We start from the raw sequence: 18,251 nt of genomic DNA, 5'->3' as shown, positions 1-18,251 counted from the left end.
CAGAGTGTTAATATAGTATAACTGTTATGAAAAATCTGGAGTTAATGGAAATGCCTGAGCATGCCCTGGAATGTGAAACAAGGGTGCAAATAACCTCAGACTTCAAAAGTTAAACCAAGTTATGGTAACAGGAGAAACTAATGCTGGTTAATGGCAGCTTAGTCGAGGACTTGCTCTATCTCCTTACTGTGTATATTTGCTTCTTCAAGAGCCAGGCATTAATAACAGGAACAAATACAACCATTTCAGTGCCCTGTCAGAGATAATGGTCCACAGAAGCACTCCAGCAATCCAGGAAGTTATAGGTTAATTCATGTGAAGACATGAATTGAGTTGTCTAGCCTGGGGAGAACTGGAAAATCAGTGAGTGGAAAATACCTGTATTTCTTATCATACAATTCTGCCAATTTTACCTTTAGTTATTTAAGATACTGAGAAGATTCAAAACAAGTATGGAAAAATACTGCACCAATCCACATTGTGCAACTGCAGATGTCAGATACCTGGTCTGAATTAACATCCTCTAGCCCAAAAGCACCACTTAAACCTCAGTGTAATATATTCTGTAATCTTCATACCGCACTTGTATCCTCCTCAAAGGCTGTAGCTATGCATGAACCCAGCAACATAAAAACTTGGAGTAATGTAGGACTATATTAAATTATGCATAATAGAAGAGCTAGTGGCAGATGGTATTGTAGAGTATGCTGAGATACTGGTATTTATACAATAAGCATTAAAATAAATGTGTCTAGATAAATGAGGTTATTTGCAGGTATGACGCACCTGACACTGAAATAAATGTTTATTTTCAGGTTGCATGCATCATGCACAGGTTATTTCACACAGATTTGCATCTGTCACATTGCAGGATTGATGTGACACAGAAATACAGATAGTAGTAAAAGGCACTCACAGTAGCAGGTATTGGAGACAGACAATTAGGAGGCAAAGGCTTCATGAAACAACAGCATGGAACAAAAAGAAAAAACTACCAACATCAGGGAAAACAGGAGGGACAATAGGAGGTGGCAAAATGCTTCAAAAGGCTTGAAAAATGAGATCAGGAAGTTAAAAGGGACCTGTCCTGGAAAAAAAATTACTGCAAGATGTAACAGCAGCTGCTATGGAGTGTGACAGGCACTTAGGAGAGAGGGAAGAGCCCTGCTGCCTTCTGCTCTGCTCATCCCAATGAAAGGCAAGACTCAAAGAGAGGAGATGCTGTCACAAATCAAACCAGTGTCCATCTCCTCCACTCCTCTCTCTCTGGGCTTGCTCTCATCCCCTGGTACAGAAGTGGGCAGTTGAGGTGTGGGTCCTTTTCACTGTCCTCAGAAAAATAATATATAATAGAAATCCACTGCAAACAGCATGTATAGCATTGCCTTAAACTACCCTACCAATACTTCCCCACAGTTGTAACCAGATTTTTGACCTTCAATTCTGTTGCCCTAAATAGATGCCCATGTTCCTTGGCTTGTAAAAGGACACAAAGATGGACTTTGAATAAAATCTCCTTTATTTTTGTCATTAAAAAAAGAACTCTAGGAGGAGATGGGTCACATTATATTCTGCTAGGTCTTACTTAGAAGAAATTCAAATAATTACATGGGAACCAAAGCAAGAGTTTGAGTGACAGTGGTAAAAATTTGGTGGGGATAACAGTGATATTTACTCATAAGGAATATTAATGATGGAGGAAGAATGCAAATAGCCCAGCTTCTGAATGGGAAGGGAGCACTCCCTTCTGCAGGCTCCAGACACACCCTGCATGTTTGAACAGTTGTCCAACCTTCCATCACTCTGCTTAGTTTACCAGGCATGTAGCTCAGACACTTTGGGGTACTAGGGGAGGTGAAGTGTCTATGCACAAATTAAGCATGTTTTTTCCCTTTACAAAACATCAGAAATAAAATGGATTTAAAGTCTCTTTCCACTGGTGCATTTAGAAGCTCCTCAAATAGTCTATTCCAAATCCACAGCAATTCTATAAAACAAAATGAATAGCACAAATCCAGCAAATATATCTCCTGCCAAGATGAGCTCTCCTGTTTTAAAATCTTTTATAGCATCTAATGTATTTATTTGCATCAAGAGGGCATTATGCCAGTTAACATCTGTGTTCTCTAGAGTTGGTAATTCTGCCTCCCATAACTAGTCATCAATTCTGCATGAAAATACACAACTGCCTTTCCACTATAGATTCTATCTGCTGCTCAAATTTTCCCATGCATATTTAGAGAAATATTTAGTGAAATACTTCTGCATGAAGAGATGTAGACAGGAAAGGACAACTCAGATATCTTTGGACACTCCACCCCCACCTACTGATGGTATTTGTGGACCTTTGTATTCAGAGTTGATATTTCATTATGAAAATAATTAAAGACCAAATCTCCTGCTAATATAAATTGACATGGCTTCTTTGAAAGGTACAGGAAATTTCCCAGATGTCCATCAGCTGAAGAGTCAGTCCTGAAACCCTAGGGCAATTCACAGCACACAAAATCAGTAAAAGCACATATATTTTAATGTGGTTTAAATGACCTTAACTAACTGTCAAATCAATGCAGGTGTCTACTCCTGAAGGGCAGATGTAATTTCACCAAAAGCAAGGAAATTTTTCTGGTTTATGAGAGAAAAACTAGGTGCCAGAATAAACATACTTGATCTCTCTTCAAATTTAGGTGCCTGAACACCTTTCCTTACCTAGCATTAAATGAGCAGGAAAGAAATCCATCCTTTGCCAGTGAGAAATGATAAAGGAGAATCAAAGTCATAGCAGACAAAGAAAGGAACTGAGGTTTGGCCAAGATCACGAGCAACTGGGTGGATCCAAGGTAAGCCATGTGCCAAGCAAAATTATGTAGGCCATTAGAATGCAATGAAAGAACCAATTTTGTTTCCAGCGTCACCACAAACTTTCCAGCCTGATAACCCTGGGGTGCAGCTGCACCACAATGCCCACTGACAGCATCCCTAAAGGCTGCAAACTCAAACTCTGCTCAGAAGACCAAAACCTCCAACTCTCAGCCCTAAAATTAATTGGGATGATTGGCTTGTCAGTGTCTGTGCCCTCTGTGCCTGGTTTTATGAGAAAAGCTTCTAGCACTTGACTTTCTGTAAAGAATTACCTTGCAATTGGAAGCCTAAGAACTCTGTATTCTTTGCAGCCAAGCATTAACAGAAAATGCCTGTCCAACAGCATGGTCTGGTGACTATCCTACTAATTAGTGAACCAACCATTGCCTAAATGACAGGTGGTGCATAAAGGCCACTTACAGATGGCCTGGGGAGTATTAGCAGAAGGACAAACAGGCCACTTTTCACTGTCTCAGTGTTTGCAGTGCACATTTTATTGTCTGTTTCCCCAGGACCCTTTACCTCCTCATGCTTGGGATCTGTGCTTTGGTTCCTGCATAGCTTCAATTGTACAAGAAAATAGCTGTGTAACACTCCAGCAATCAGAACAAGGGATTTCTGATGAAGTGCTGTGTGCTCTGAATATCTGCACAAGAAACATTTTAGAATGATGAGGTCAACAACATACCCAGCATCTCCTAGAGAAAACACATACCAGCTTTTACTGCTTCTTGAGAGGTTTGTGAGCCAAATTATAGTTCCTATATTATTGTCAAACACTGTACTCAGGTTCCCAGTTTATTAGTTAGAGGCAGGTATTTTATTTATCTGTTGCAGTTACTGTTTTTTTCGTTTTCTTCCTTCAGGTTTCTCTTCAAGTTGGTGTTTTCTCTTGAAATTGCTCATATTTTGAACAAGAAAGCAGATTTATTTTCTGTGATATATGTTCAGTTGGTGATATCAGAAAATAACTAAAAGAATGTGGTATAGTTTCAGGTTACACGTGGGAGCCAATTTTCTAGGATTAATGGCTCAATTAAATGGAAGTATAACTTCAATATTCTTTTTTTTTTAATGTGTGTCAAATCACACCATCTTTCTCATTCCTTGAAAATGGTTTAGATACTTTACAGACCAGTGAAGTTCTGAAAATCAGGTCTTTTTTTTGTCTCAATCACAACAGACTAAACTTTCAAGCTTGTGTACATACATTCTTGCAGGACAATTTATAGCAGTGCAATGTCAGTCAATACCACAATTAAAGAAACAACAGGGCTTTCACACTAGCTATGACTGTAAATTACCCTTTACCTCACTGTTCAGGTTATTAACTCAATTAATCCTTTTGTCCAGAAATTGCCACCTTTATAGAATAGTCCTCCAACACAGGAGGTTAAAGTGCAGTCATTGAGCCAGGACACCTTTTGCCTTCCCAGTCTCAGTATAAATACTGAAAGTGGTTCAAATTTGGCACCATGCATATAAAACAGGAAATTATGTACTTCTTCATTTGCAAAAAAAATGGCTTACATTGAGGTTTTTTTGTTCTCACTGCACAGTGCTATAATCAAAGGCTAATGAGCAAAATTTCTCTGTGAGTAGGTGAGAAATCCTTTTCTTCCCCCCACTCTTTTCTAAGACTGAACTATGACAGTCAGAGAAGTTTTTTTTAAATGAAAAGCATTATAGTGTTCAGTGTATTCCAGCATGGATATAGCACCAGCCAGAATGAAGGAACCACTTACAAATCTTATGTGATTCTACCCAATTCTCCCACACACCCGAGTCATGGTCAAGCTGCTGAGCCTCCATATATTGTGATTAATGTATGCAGCAAGTAAAAGTGTGCTTCTCCTGACAGGTTATTTTGACTCCACCTTTCTATTTTCCACTTAGCCCAGACTGGAAAGCAATGAGAAATGGTGTGATCAGAATCATCAGAATAGTTCTGATACTTCTATATAAAAAAGCTCTCTAATATTATTTGGCAGGGACCGCTGCCTCCTAATCATCACTCACATCTTCACAACACAGACAGCAACAATAGGCACTGTCATTTCCCCTAGAATTGGAGCACAAAAGCCTTCAATATGTTTGATTTTTCTGTCTCAGAACTCTTAATTTTCCAGGTTGTCCCTAAACACAAAACACAGAAGTTTTATTGTTCGTTTTATAATGAAACATTTCAGAATTGTAGCTTATTGTTTGAATGGTAATTAGGTATTTTTGATCTTCTTTTGAATGCAATTTTTTTTTTTATTTAAACACTTTTTGTTGTTGAGCAAACTGAGGTATATTCCTGGCTGCCACACTACAAACAATTCAATTTGGCAAATGCTGCACCTGTCACTGTCTTTTGTCTCCTAGAAGAGCAGAGAATTGCATTGGTGCAAATGTTCCTGTTGATCTGCCTCTACCACCTATGTCTGCTTTACAGCTTGTGCTGGCATCCATCAATTCTCACTGTGTTTCACCACAGATGATGTGGAAACACCAGGCATTGCAAATTCTGTCCACAGTCTGAGCAATACAGACTTAAGGCATTTATTTCTCAAACATCCCACTCCAACATCTGGGAAAAAATAGGAACTACAATGCAAGTTCTTGAATTATACTGCTCTGTGAGGAAATCAAGGACTTTTTTTGTGCATCTGTATGCATGAAGATCACATATTCTACCAAGAGCAACAGAGCATGATAGAAGTTCATTGTGCTTTTGTGAAAAGGTCATTAGACATTTGAAATAGTAATTACCTGTATCCATTCACTATCCCCTATGACATCCCTAACAAGAGAATTCTCTTTTATCATGCCTTTTAGACAGTACATTTTAAAGACACTGTAACAAGGAATGCAGATTTTTTAATTACTTTTCTATTTTGAAATAAATCATTATGCAATACTTTTGGGGAGTGCCATCTTTTGTGAACTTGGAATGAGAAAGTGAAATGCCCAGAAGCAAAACATTGACAAATATTATTAGACCTCTCTAAAAAAAAGAACTTCTAACTAAACCACAGCATTCTGGTGCATTAAAATACCTACTGCTAAATTCTGTATTTGAAAGATAGGAGGAGGCAGCAAGGGGCCACCAGAGTTATCCAAGGCAGAGATATTGCAACATGCTCAGGCTATGATCAGTTGTCTCATAAAAACAAGATCAGACCATGACCAGCAGCAGCTCCAGCCTAGCTGTACCTTTTTTTTTTTTTTTTCTTGTCCCCAAGAAGACACTTCATATAAAATTTAATCATCCAAAATTGTCAGACCCAGGGCTCCCTTATAAAAGGTCCCCTCACTGAAGTGATACAGGATACAGAATGTTTTTTTTAAATTAAAGTCTTTGTACTTCACATTTCAAATGCTTTTTGATTTTTCTTTTTTTTTTTCCTACCTTTAATATAAGCTAAAAATACTTTTAATGGTGATTGCCATGGCAATAAGTAAGCTAAGATCTCAATATTTGAACTTCCAGCTAAGGCTGGAGTGTTCAGTGTCGTGCTTTGGCTGTGATTTGTCACACCCAGTTTAACAGAACAAACCCCACACAACACTGAGGTTCACCATGGCTCCACACAGGCCAGCACAGGGAGGAATTTGCATCCAGCTGGGAAAGGAACAAGGACACAAAGTGTAAGTAATTTCTGGAAAGTAGGAGTGCTGTGCTTTAATATATGGGAATGCAGCTGTAACAGCTGCTGCCTTCAGCCAGGGGACTCAGGACTGGCTATGGAGGAGCTGTTCTGCATTTTCCATGGGTACCTCTTCCCAATCCTCCTGCTTTGCCACTTTCTTCTGCATAAAGCCTGCCTTACCTGCATGTTTTCAGAGGCAATAAATCCAGTCCTAAGTGAAGAGCTCCAAGTCTCTGGAAATAAACTTGGGGTACTGAAGGTGCCTCCATGACTTTGGCGAGGTATTGAGAAAATGAACTTACACTGATATAGAAAGAAAACTACTGATAAGGCATTGGGAGGAATTTTATATCTCTGCCTTGTTTTTACTGAAGAATTATGATATTTCTCTTCGAGTCACACAAATTTGGAATATGCTTGATTATAGGGAACATAAAAGATGGGTGATCAAGAAAACTTTCAATGTTTTTTCCTGCTTGACTTGCTGTATAAAGGGCAAGGAGCCTGATTTTATAGACCCTAAAATATAAAAAGGACTCAAAATGCAATATAAAGCTTTTTGTTGTTGTTTGCTTCAATAAATCTACATTTTATCTTCTCTGCAGGGCACAAGTTTATCTTCCAAACAGCATCCATTTTGAAGAAGCACTCATCAGCACTGCAGGATAATTTTTTTTTTTTTGAGAAATGCTGCAGGATTTTTGACTCCTATGGCACAGGAGTATCAGAATAATATAAAGATTAGAGCTTAAAACATAAGTAGAGGAGAGTATATCTGCCCTCCCCTCCTGTGACAGACAGTGCATTGCTGCACTGTTATAAAATGCACAGCCTCACTCCAAACTGGTAGAAAAGCAGCAATACCATGCAGGTGTGTATTCATGAGACCAGGTGCAGGCAGACAAGCCTGATTCTGACACCACACATAGCCAGTCACCTGCAATTTGTAATTTTTCACTCATTCTGCATCTCTGTATAACTTTCCTCAAATCAAAACCCTAGTTCATCATCCTGCACATTACCACCAGGACCCATTACCACAGCCTCAGCCTTTATTAAGGTATCAATATTCTTCCCAGCACTCTTTGCTCCACAATCCCCAATTAAATTACTGCTTTAATTGTCTGCTGTCACTGACAGATAGGTGAGTTCTTGTGCTGCTCCACAGCAGCAACTGAAGGTACTTGCCTAACTGCAGAATTACAGTACAGACTTAAATGTTCTTTCTTTATGCATAAGAAATGGTCATAAATCATTGCTTCAGCACAATCTGCTCCAAATGGAGTGTTTGGGGATTTATTTTCCCCTTTTTCCAGGCTGTGATTGCCACTGGCCTGATGTAAAAGTTGGTCCTTTCTGCTTTCCAATCTCTATCAATATTCTGAGAGCACTAATATTCACCGTATTTTTCTTAAAATTGAGAGGTTTTTTTTCAAGCTGTCCATATTTTGTGTACCTGGGAATCCTTCTTATATTTTAATGAACATCCAAGAATGAGAAAAGGGATTGACACACTGGAGTTAAGTTAGAAAGCCAAATTCTTTAGGTTTTCTAGTAAATGATGCATTATTTTAACTGGACTAAGATTCATTGTGTTCCATGCAGAGCAAGAGCAACCAAAAATGATCAGGAGCAATGGCATCCACCTGCACATGGCTAAAAGTGACAGTGCCTCCAGCCACACAATATTCCTTTTATTCTGTTTTGATTGTTTTATACGAGATCAGAGATTTAAACTGTGCTGAAGTGCTTTACAACTCTGGCTAAGTTAAGAACTGACATTTTAATGGCACGTTTGAAGAATTTATATAGACAAGTCACCTGACCCTAATGTGATAGCTCCAGTGTAGCCCAGAGTAATTCAGCCCAGACCCCGTGGGGTCAGACAAAATCGTAACTCTCTTTAGTCTCTGAGCTATTAAAATTCAGCCAGACTGTGAGGTTGACAGCTGTTTACTGTAAGGTTACCTCCTGCCTGCCAAATAATGGGGCTGCTCTTGGCACCTTTCCACCCTCTGAGTGGAGAAAAGGATTCCTTGTCATCAGAACGGAGCTGAAAACGTCACGTTCCTCAGCCAGGAATGTGGGTGCCTTGGAACAGGATTAACTTAGGCTGAGCTGGTCCATTCCCTCACCTCATTTCTTCTCAAATTAAGTGTTATCACTACATTTGAGTGGAATATAAACTCCAAGCTAGAATTCTGCCTAGTGATAGTGGCAGACCCACAAAGAGATTAAGAGGAATGGCACCTGCTCTACAGAGACTCAGCTTTCTCAGGATACCCACATTGTGGGAGAAAAGACCAGCTTCTCCCTTATAGCTCTGCTCCCTTAGCTATAAGCAAAAAGCAATACTTTCTCCTCTGTTGCATTCAATTAAAAAAAAAAAAAAAAGCCATAATATTTTATCATCAGTTGCCAAGAAGACACATATTAATGATAAAGAAAAGACAAATGTCATGTCGAGGTCAAGAAACAGCACAGAAAAGTCAGCAAAATCCTCTCATTAGAGCCCTAATCCCCATTCCTCATAATTTTGTAATTCTGTGTCTTTACTCTTTCTAAAACCGCTCTCACGTCTGTAGAAAACATTTTGCATTATAACAGTATTAGCTAAAAATAGGGTAGGGAATACAACAGCTCCCCTTCCTTTTTAGCTTTGCAGCTCTCCTGTGTGCTCTCTGCACAAGCCCATGAGTTTGCACTCCCTGCCACAAAGCTTGGGTGTCTCATCAGAGGGGACAGACCCTCCTCATTTTCCTTTGCACTCAAAGCCACATGCTCAAAGGTACAATTCAGAACCACTCACAACACGTGCAAACAAACAAAATCTTCCATTTTTCAGCCACTCTACCTGTGGAGGGTTACATAAAAGGCAATAAAACTACAAATTCTTCCTCTTGCTGTGTTTTAAAAAGAAAATAGAGCCGTAACTAGTAATTTTCACTCAAAAAATGCAACATAACTACCTACCTGCTACAGCACTGCTGGGCTTCTGATCCTCACAAGGGGAGCTGCCAGTCCACCACCCCAGCTGAAAGGGGGAGCCCCTTAAACACCTCTCCTTTTAACTTTTGCTGTTAATTAGCTCAAAATAGCTTTTCTTGCACCTGCCTTGTTTGGGTTCTAGGCTCTGTGTAAGCGACCCCAATCCCAAACCCAGTGTGGGAGTTGACTGTGGTGAGCAGCAACTGCTGTGTGGGTGTCTCAGGAGCTGGCTGGGAGGCAGCTCACTGATACTTGTAGGTTTTAAGTCACTTGATAACTTCTGAAAATTTTATCTCAGTGCTTTGAACACCACCAAACCAGGATATAATGGAGATGATGGGTGTTTTCACCCTAAAATGAGCTGCAGACCAGATATTTGTCAGTCATGTGGAGGCACTGAGCCCAGGTTTAGTGCAGGTCTAACACACCAGGCTAAGGGTTGCAGCTATCTGCTGCATCCCATTATCCCATCCCATTATCCCATCCCATTATCTCATCCCATTATCCCATCCCATTATCCCATCCCATTCTATCCCATCCCATCCCAGTGAATTTTGCTAGTCTGGGCTGGTACCCTCACTCTCTCATCATCCATCAGTGGTCAGCTGTTGAAAAGCAATCTCCACATTTCCTGAGTATTAGGATCAACCATAATTCCCATTTATTTTACTTGTCTCACTGGCTGCTATTTCCCAAGCCCTCCTTGTTTTCTGTGTTGTTAGTTCCTCTGTTTTCCACGACTAAGATGGATGTTGAGTTTTTTGCAAACAGGACTGTTCAACAGATGGCTGCTCACTTCATGCTCTATTGGACTGATTGTTTGGTCTTTTTATAATTAGACTTTTTCTGGTGCTTTGTATTATTTTAATGAATCCTTATTAATGGATGTAGCTAAACAAAAAAGGCTCTCCTCAAGTCTAATGATTTTTAATGGTTAAGAGCAGGGCTTCTCATATAACAGCATTTTGGCCTGAAAACCATCTTCAGATTCTACTTGTGCGTGTGCAGGAAATTGTTTTGGATGCCATTATTTTTAAAAATTCAAGTAATTTTCTTCAAACCACGATTATTTTCTTCCTCTAATGAGTATTATAAAACCTGTCAGGTCTGAGGCTTCTATCTTTAGTCATTTGTTGGAATTATGCAAGTCCAGAATTTAAAATAGAACATATGGAGCCTCCTGACTCGGTTCAAAAATGGCAGAACTAATTCCATAGAAAGATTTCTCAGAAAAAAAGCTGACTTTGAAGCCAAGTGGATCATGGAAAATTTTAGCAAAAAGTATATTTTGAGAAGGTATGAGTTGCTTAAAATGCTGTGTTGCATCTTAACTTTAGCATTTGCTATCAGGAATGCTGTAATAACATTATAATTATCTATAATATCTGAGAAATTTTTGTTCATCCTACTTAAAGGTAATGCAGTATGAGTCACTAAAAATTATAAAACTGTATTGCCATTTTAATTTCAGGATATCATTGCCTCTACTTTGCACGACCCAGATACACCTAGCTAGGAAGAAAGTTTTATATAAATATATATATATATATTTATATATTTATACACAAGTGCACATTTACACAGAGCAAAAAACAGACTCCATAAAATGGAACATCCCTGATCTTTTGGGCAGTATAGTGCTGGACATTGAGAAAAAGTTACTCCATGAGGCTTCTGCTCCCATCTGTTATTTCTCTCAGCTCCTGGCAGTTTTTCCCAGTGCCAGGGTCTGGATCCAGGGATCTGAGTGGGTGATATCTATCAATCTTGTGCCACACGTATGCAGCATTGCTAGGCAACAGGTAGCAGCACGACACCCACATCCTGCAATTTCCTTTTGGTGACTGAGACTTTTACTATATTAATTATACTGAACTTTATTTCATGCATTTCAGGCATTAACTTATATTTTTAAAAACTCTTTGAGCCAAGATTACTTTCTGCTGCATGTTGAATGAACAAATATTGGCAACTGATAAAATCATCATTCTAACAATTGCTAGATATGAACGTGGCACATGAAGGCTTCTAAAATTGCAGATAAGTGTGGTATCAGATTATTTGGTGTAGAAATAACTATGCTACAAGGAAAAATTTTTGTTAGGCCTTCAAAACATACAAGACATAAAATGTGAGAGGATAACTAGGGAGGAAGTTCCTTTATTCTCTACTTGCTTTCTCTATTTTTTTGCTGGCTCCTCTTTTTCAGTGGTTAGGATACTGCAGAGGGACTAAGCTGTAGATTTACTTTCATGGCCCATCACAGACTTTTTGTGTGACCATGAGGCTGTATTTTACTACAGAGAGAAGGCACTCACTCCTCTTGAATTAGCCCAGCTTAGGAAAAATGGCCAACCCTTCAGCATTATTGCACCCTTGCAGGCAATGTATTTTTCTATGGATCTGGGATTTCTCAAGGATGCATTCCACAGTTATTTAAGCTGCAATGAACTGGGTCATTCTACACATTTAATTTTGAAATAATTTGCCTGTCCTTTCTGAATACTCAAAGGAAATCCCTGAAATGTGCTCAAATGGAGCTAGCCTATTTGTTGTAATGTACTTGTGTTAGCCACTGATGAGTAAGAGTAAGTTCAGCTTTAGTTCACACCCTCTGAGAAACCAGGCAAATAAATTAACAATAGTATCATACTCATATTCAAAGTTTTGCAAGCAGACAAAACATTGTTCAGGGCAACCCCTGGATTACAACCCAAACAGCTTTTGCATCAAAAGGCTCTTTGAAGGTGTATTCAAAAGATAAATTAAGTTACATGCAGAATTACCACCGGTTTCTATGTCTCATCTAACCATGAGTAATTCAGGGCCAGTATCATTTATGAGAAATTGAGCATAGCCTTGATGAACTTAATCTTACCTGTATCACTTTATCTGCCCCAATGTTTGTGAGCTGACTGTGATCTGTGTGTGCACATATAAAGGTCCCTGACACATGAAAATTCCATATCAGTGCTTAGGAGCAGCTTAACTTTTGCTATATGAAGATGATTGGAAAGAGGAAAGAACTCTCCAAACTATTATGCAATTTTTTTTCTTCAAGACAAGTACATTTATATGATATATTTTGTAATACAATTATTTTTATAAATGAGGCCTCTTTCAAGTGTGGGATCTGAATCAGTATCATTTATTGTGCAGACATGGCCTGCACGTACATGTTTTTCTGAGGATTATTTGCTGCTGTTACTCACCAGGTTTTATGTTCACGGTTAATATCTATGACTGGAATGTACTTTCCATTCATAAATTTTATCTGAATACAAAGGGAATGACTTCAAGAATTTGAAACTAACTGAGATTTTTTTCTTTTCTTCTGCAGCTGGACTTCTCCTGCCATTGGCTCAGCATTGCAAAGGGAAGGAAATTGCAAAGCTGAACACAGACCTAAAGGTAGGAAGGCTGTTGTACTTAGCTCTGAGATTTAGCCAGGGGGAAAATGAAGGGGCAGTATCTTTAGAAGATTTTTTCCTTCTCTGTTTAGACTTTAAAAATCAGTGGTGGGATAGTTCCAGATGGACAGCTTTGTTTGAGTGAAGAGTTCTCCTGGGTGGACTCCAGAAGTCCGAGTGCTCAGAGCAGCAGGTCAGGACAGCCTGGAGAGCAGCAGGTGAGGAGCTGTGTGAGACCTGCTGCACATCCAGCCATGATTAATGGGCTGGAGAACCAGCTCTTCAGCTCCCAAACACACCCTCTTAACACCAAATCCCGCTGGCCTAGGCCAGAAAACGCAGCCTGACAAGCACACATAAAAACCTGCATGGGTTTTTGATTAGTTTGCTCCCTGTTGCTGCACAGTTCTGTGCCAGACACGAGCCCAGTGGGAGCAGAAAACCCTGCCATGTTTGCAAATACTTGGTAGTCAAATAGGAGCACGACTTGGAGAGTCAGAATTTATTGCTTTAAAATACAGTTGTTTAACCAACAGAGTGGTTTCAGCTGCCCTGTTAGTATTTGGATTGTTGTAATTTCCGCTAAGAATTTAGCAGGCAACATCAAAAGCTTTAGCTTGGGGAATTCCTAAGCAGGGATATGTTTAACACAATTATAGATGTATTTGTAGAAGATGTAGAACTTGCTTTAGGAACTGATAATTTAATTAGATTCAGGTTTTTGTGATTCATATGCTTAATATTCTGAGTACTGCATTAAAAAATAAATACAACTTAATTTTTCATAGCGCATTGCTTTGTTCTGCTATACTAGCAAAGAGCTGGTTACATGGAAGGCACAGCTTTGATTGGCTATAAAATTAGGACCTCATTGTACTGTGAAATAGCTTTCAAATACAGCTAAAGAAAACAGGCTTCATATACATAAATACATAAAATCCCCAGGGAAATATTAACACCATATTTGGGAATTTTATGTTGAAACTCACAAATTATATGAGGCCTTGAATACCAGTAACTGAAACAGAAAAAGTTCTTCATAAACTATTTATAATACACATTTCTTAAAATGTTAACTCTCAGTTTTGCACCAGGATTTAATGCAACTGGCGTGAGACTTTTAAGTAAAGTCTCCCTTGTATCTCTAGGCTACATACTGTGATCAGCAGAAGTGCTGGCTTTATCATTTTCATAGACCTGATGCAGCAGTAGTTCAGTGACAGTCAGTGAAATTACACCAGTGAATTAAGAGAATCAGGCCCATGTTTATTAAGTAGAATTATTACTTTATAGGATCAGGAGATGCTTATTTCATATCTAGATGTATATGATAGGCAGGGAAAACCAGTCTTCTCCTGGGCTGACTGTATAATTTAAAATGCATATGCCCCTGGTATCTCTAAAACCTCATGTAAAATCAGTTTTCTGGATTTGTGGGTACCATCAAGGTCAAAGGGATTTTATAGACTTTTTTACCTTATTTAAGCAGTGCGTCAGCAATCAAATTTTACTCATTGTTAAAATCCTGTAGCTACCAGCAACTAAGCAAAAGCCCTATAATTTACAATAAATATAGTGTGTCATAAATCTGGGTAGACAGAAATTTAAGACCTGAAGATCTAAGAAAAAAAAAGAATTATTTGGCAGAGGAGGCAACGTTTGTATAGATTTTCTATACAAAGCTTCCTCGGGGAAGCACAAGGAGCGCTACATGTGATACCTACAGCAAACAGGTTGTCATATTTGTTCCAGCCTTTTAGAACCTCTCCCACCCAAACTGGTGCCCCTGCAGAAGCCCAGCTGCTGGGTTTGTGGCAGGGAAGAAAGGGAAGGGCAGCAGGTGAGCAGCAGAGCCACACACGGAGCGCATGGATACGGCACCGGGATGATCCCGGAGCTGGGCTCCTCCTGCCGTGGGATAATTCACTGTGCTGTAAACCTGCCACGCATGAGGAGAGCAGAGAGGCCAGGGACACATCCCAAATGGACCCATTTCACAGGATTTCTCCACTGAAAAGTGGCTGTCAGCGCTGCAGCTGGAGCCTGCCCGAGTCAAGATGGTTTCATGCTTCAGGAGAAGCGGACACAAAAGTGCAGGTTCAGAAGATGAGAACAGTATGATTAAGCTGCTCCTCACTGTCAGAGTGGCAGTATCAAGTGAAAATAATTCTTCCAGCAAATGTCAGGATTTTTTATTTTGTTAGAAACTTGGGGCTCAGCATGTTTATGTGCATGATTAACCTGTCTTTGTTTTCAATTTTCAGATTGTCTGCGTTTGAGAACTGTAAGTTTATAAAATTTAAAGCCCCAGAGGTACTTTGGCACTTAGAAGACATCAACATCTAAAGCAGTTTGGCTTTTGTCTGCGTATTTTCTCATGCTTTTCTCTTCATCAGGGTGGACAGAGAACAGTACCAAACTGCTGTGGTAACATTTTGCTGATGCACAGGACAGACAACAATAAAAGAAGAAATGTAGGTATTGGGCATATGTGGATTTTTTTCCAATGCTCTTTTGTTGGTTCAGCTTCACAAAGTGATGATTTTTTTACTTGCTTTGAAAAGGCCAGAATTATCTTTATGCTATTTAGCCATTAAATTTCCTCAGTACATATATGCATATATTTATAACGTAACAAGAATACAATGAAAAGAAGAGTACAGCTTGATTTCTTATTTCTTTTGTTGAACTGCTTCAAGTTCTCTTCTTGGAGGAAGATGTAAGAGTTTCAGCTGGAATATAGAAAGCTAATGATGTACAATTCTAATGTACAAAACAGAATCCCTATTACAAGGACCCTTAGATAATAAACATATAATGAGTCCAGAAGTAATTTCTCACTAAAAACTGATGATTGCTGAGTCCTTGACCCAAGTGTGGGATTTGTTTTGTCAAGATGGCCAAAACCATCACAAGTACATAAACTGAAAAAGGGCAAAATGATTATATCAAAACATTGAGAAAACTATTCAGAGTAATGAATGCAATCTACAGGAAGATCAGCCAAGGTTAGCACCAGATGTTTTTTTGCCCCACGTGCCACAGCTTGATTGTGTTTTAATTAATCCAGCTGAAAAGTCTCTGTGAGAACTGTTTTCAGCACAATTCCAAGCTTGGTTTCAAATACCAAAAATAATTTCTGATTTCTTAAAACATGATGGAAAAAATGTGAGACTGCAGTTAAAGCCTGCCAAAAAGTACTTATAAAAGTTGCATTTAAAGAGCACTGAAGGAGTACCCTCAAAGTATTCATGATTACTACCAGACCTTTGGGGCTCAGAGCCCAGAGGTAGAGCACAAAGGCTCAGGGCTTTACCCAATAAACATTTGCCCTAGATCATACTCCAAGTTCAGAAGTACAAGAGAATTTTGAACTAAGCTGTAGTAGTATTTATCCAGTTCACCACCCAGAACATGAACAAACAAAAAAATCAATATTTCCCAAAGTATTTTACAGCTCATCCTCTATCTTTTTATGGCATATCCTACCAAAGACCTACTCTATTCTTGCTGGGAAGAAGGATGCTTGTAGTTATTTAAAGTTTGGGATTCAGTTAAAAATTATTTTCAATGAAAGTCAGATACTCACAGGCATGAAGTCAAGAAATAAATAGAACATACTTTATCCTAATATACCACTTTATTTTGTTGTAATATTTACAGAAAGAACACATTGAAATTGCACTTCCAAATCACTTTAAACCTAATTCTGGACAATACAAGCCTGAGACAAAATGAGATACATTAAAAATTATGCCTCTGTTTTCCCAAAGTATTGACCACCCAAGTCTATATTTAACTTCAGGCAGAATTGTGTCCAGCATGCCTGAAAATTGGGTTCTAAATTAAAGATAAGTGTTTTTACCTGAGTAACGTCCCTGTAAGTACCACCCACAAATTACATAGTTTCTTCCCATAGGAAAATTGTCTTCTGGATTATTTTAAGATAAAAGTACAGACCAGTGTTCGCCCTCTTACAGGCTGCATACTAATGGAGGAGGAGAAGGAAGGATTTATTTGGGATCTAATTGACCTCAGTGGGATTGGGCCTAGACCCATTAAAACATTTTTGGAAAGTAGTTTTAGAGCATGAAGAGTGCCCAATCTAAAAGATTAATATCTAGGTAATAGTAAAAATAATTTGTTTCATAATTGCAAGCAGGGGAAGAGCAAAATCCTGGTTGCATTCAGGACTAAATTCCTTCAACTTTCTGTTGATTTTTTAAATTTTTTTTTTTAGTGTTGCAGAGAACAAAATTGTTGTTTTTCCTCAGGCCCCAGTTTCCTCAGCATTGACCCAAGTGTTAGTAACACTCCTTGCTTTCAACTAGGTCCTGCATTATACTGATTTCTGTGCCAACATATCACAGCTCCATCCTTTCCCAGGAATGACGTAGGCAGTTGAAGGCATTAAAACAAATAGACCTCAAAATTAATTTGTTTTCCAAGAAGCAAGCATGAAGGTATCCAAAGCCAGAGGGAATGTTCAGAACAGGAGAATTCAATTCCAGGGTGCCACAAAATGTTCTCCATCACTACAGCATGGCAGAAACCTGTTCTTAATGCTATGATAGATGCTCTAAATATGCCACTTACTCAGAGTTATTGGACATGGGAACATGCAAATCTACCAATAATGCTTTTGCTTTATGAAGGGCACAGCTACCAGAGGTAACTGCCTCCCTAAGGGTTTAACAGGAGCTTTTCAGAGGGTTCCAAGTCCAAACACAAGCTGCTGCTGGTGTATGATCTGTAACAAGTGCCTGCATGAATCACCTGGGGAAGGTGAAGCCAGTCAGCAGCAGGAAACGCTGTGTTATAAACACAGACAGATTGGTAGGAAACATTTGTGACCTTCCCAGTCCAGTACATCTTTTCTCCAATTCCCAAATCACTGGTTTTTCCTGTTGTCCTTCACTATTTACCCCAAGTGATCAATACACACTTTGAGCACACGGATGTCGTGTCACGTCCTCTTCCAAGGAGGAGCAGCCATGGAGTTACCCCAGAGCAATAAAAGACATCATTTCAGTAAATAATGTAGCAGCCCAGCTTTTGACTAGAAAAGATCTGCAAGAGCACGTTGTGCCAGTGTTTATTTTCTCTTCTGCTCTCAGAGGGAAGTGAAGGAGTCACCTCACCCAGGGCTGTGAGTGCTCCCATCCAAAGGTTGTCCATGCTGGAACTCAACGTTTCTCTGTTTCTCCCAACCTCTCTCCAAAGCCTTCCCCTGGCTACCTCTGACTATCTGGAATTTTTAGAAATTGAGGTATTTAAGACTTGATATTTTGGATCTGAAAAGCAAAACATTTTGGTTTGAGAATTTCATTTCAATGTCTCTTGAGCGGTGTGATCT

The 18,251-nt window shown here is 39.1% G+C and overlaps 1 protein-coding gene across 1 annotated transcript in view; it reads right to left on the bottom strand.

The window, feature by feature from the left end:
• The window catches only part of NLGN1 (neuroligin 1), a 416,745-nt gene extending 407,093 nt beyond the window's left edge, over window positions 1-9,652 (bottom strand). Inside the window, exon 1 of the mRNA XM_079315493.1 lies at window positions 9,471-9,652. The gene's annotated coding sequence lies outside the window, so the exon portion shown is untranslated. The remainder of the gene's footprint in view (window positions 1-9,470) is intronic.
• Window positions 9,653-18,251: the final 8,599 nt, after the last annotated feature.

This window comes from Erithacus rubecula, assembly GCF_903797595.1.
Source record: "Erithacus rubecula genome assembly, chromosome: 11".
Lineage (NCBI taxonomy): Eukaryota > Metazoa > Chordata > Aves > Passeriformes > Muscicapidae > Erithacus > Erithacus rubecula.
The sequence above is the reverse complement of the archived record's forward strand: the minus strand, read 5'-3'. Positions and strand labels throughout refer to the sequence as shown.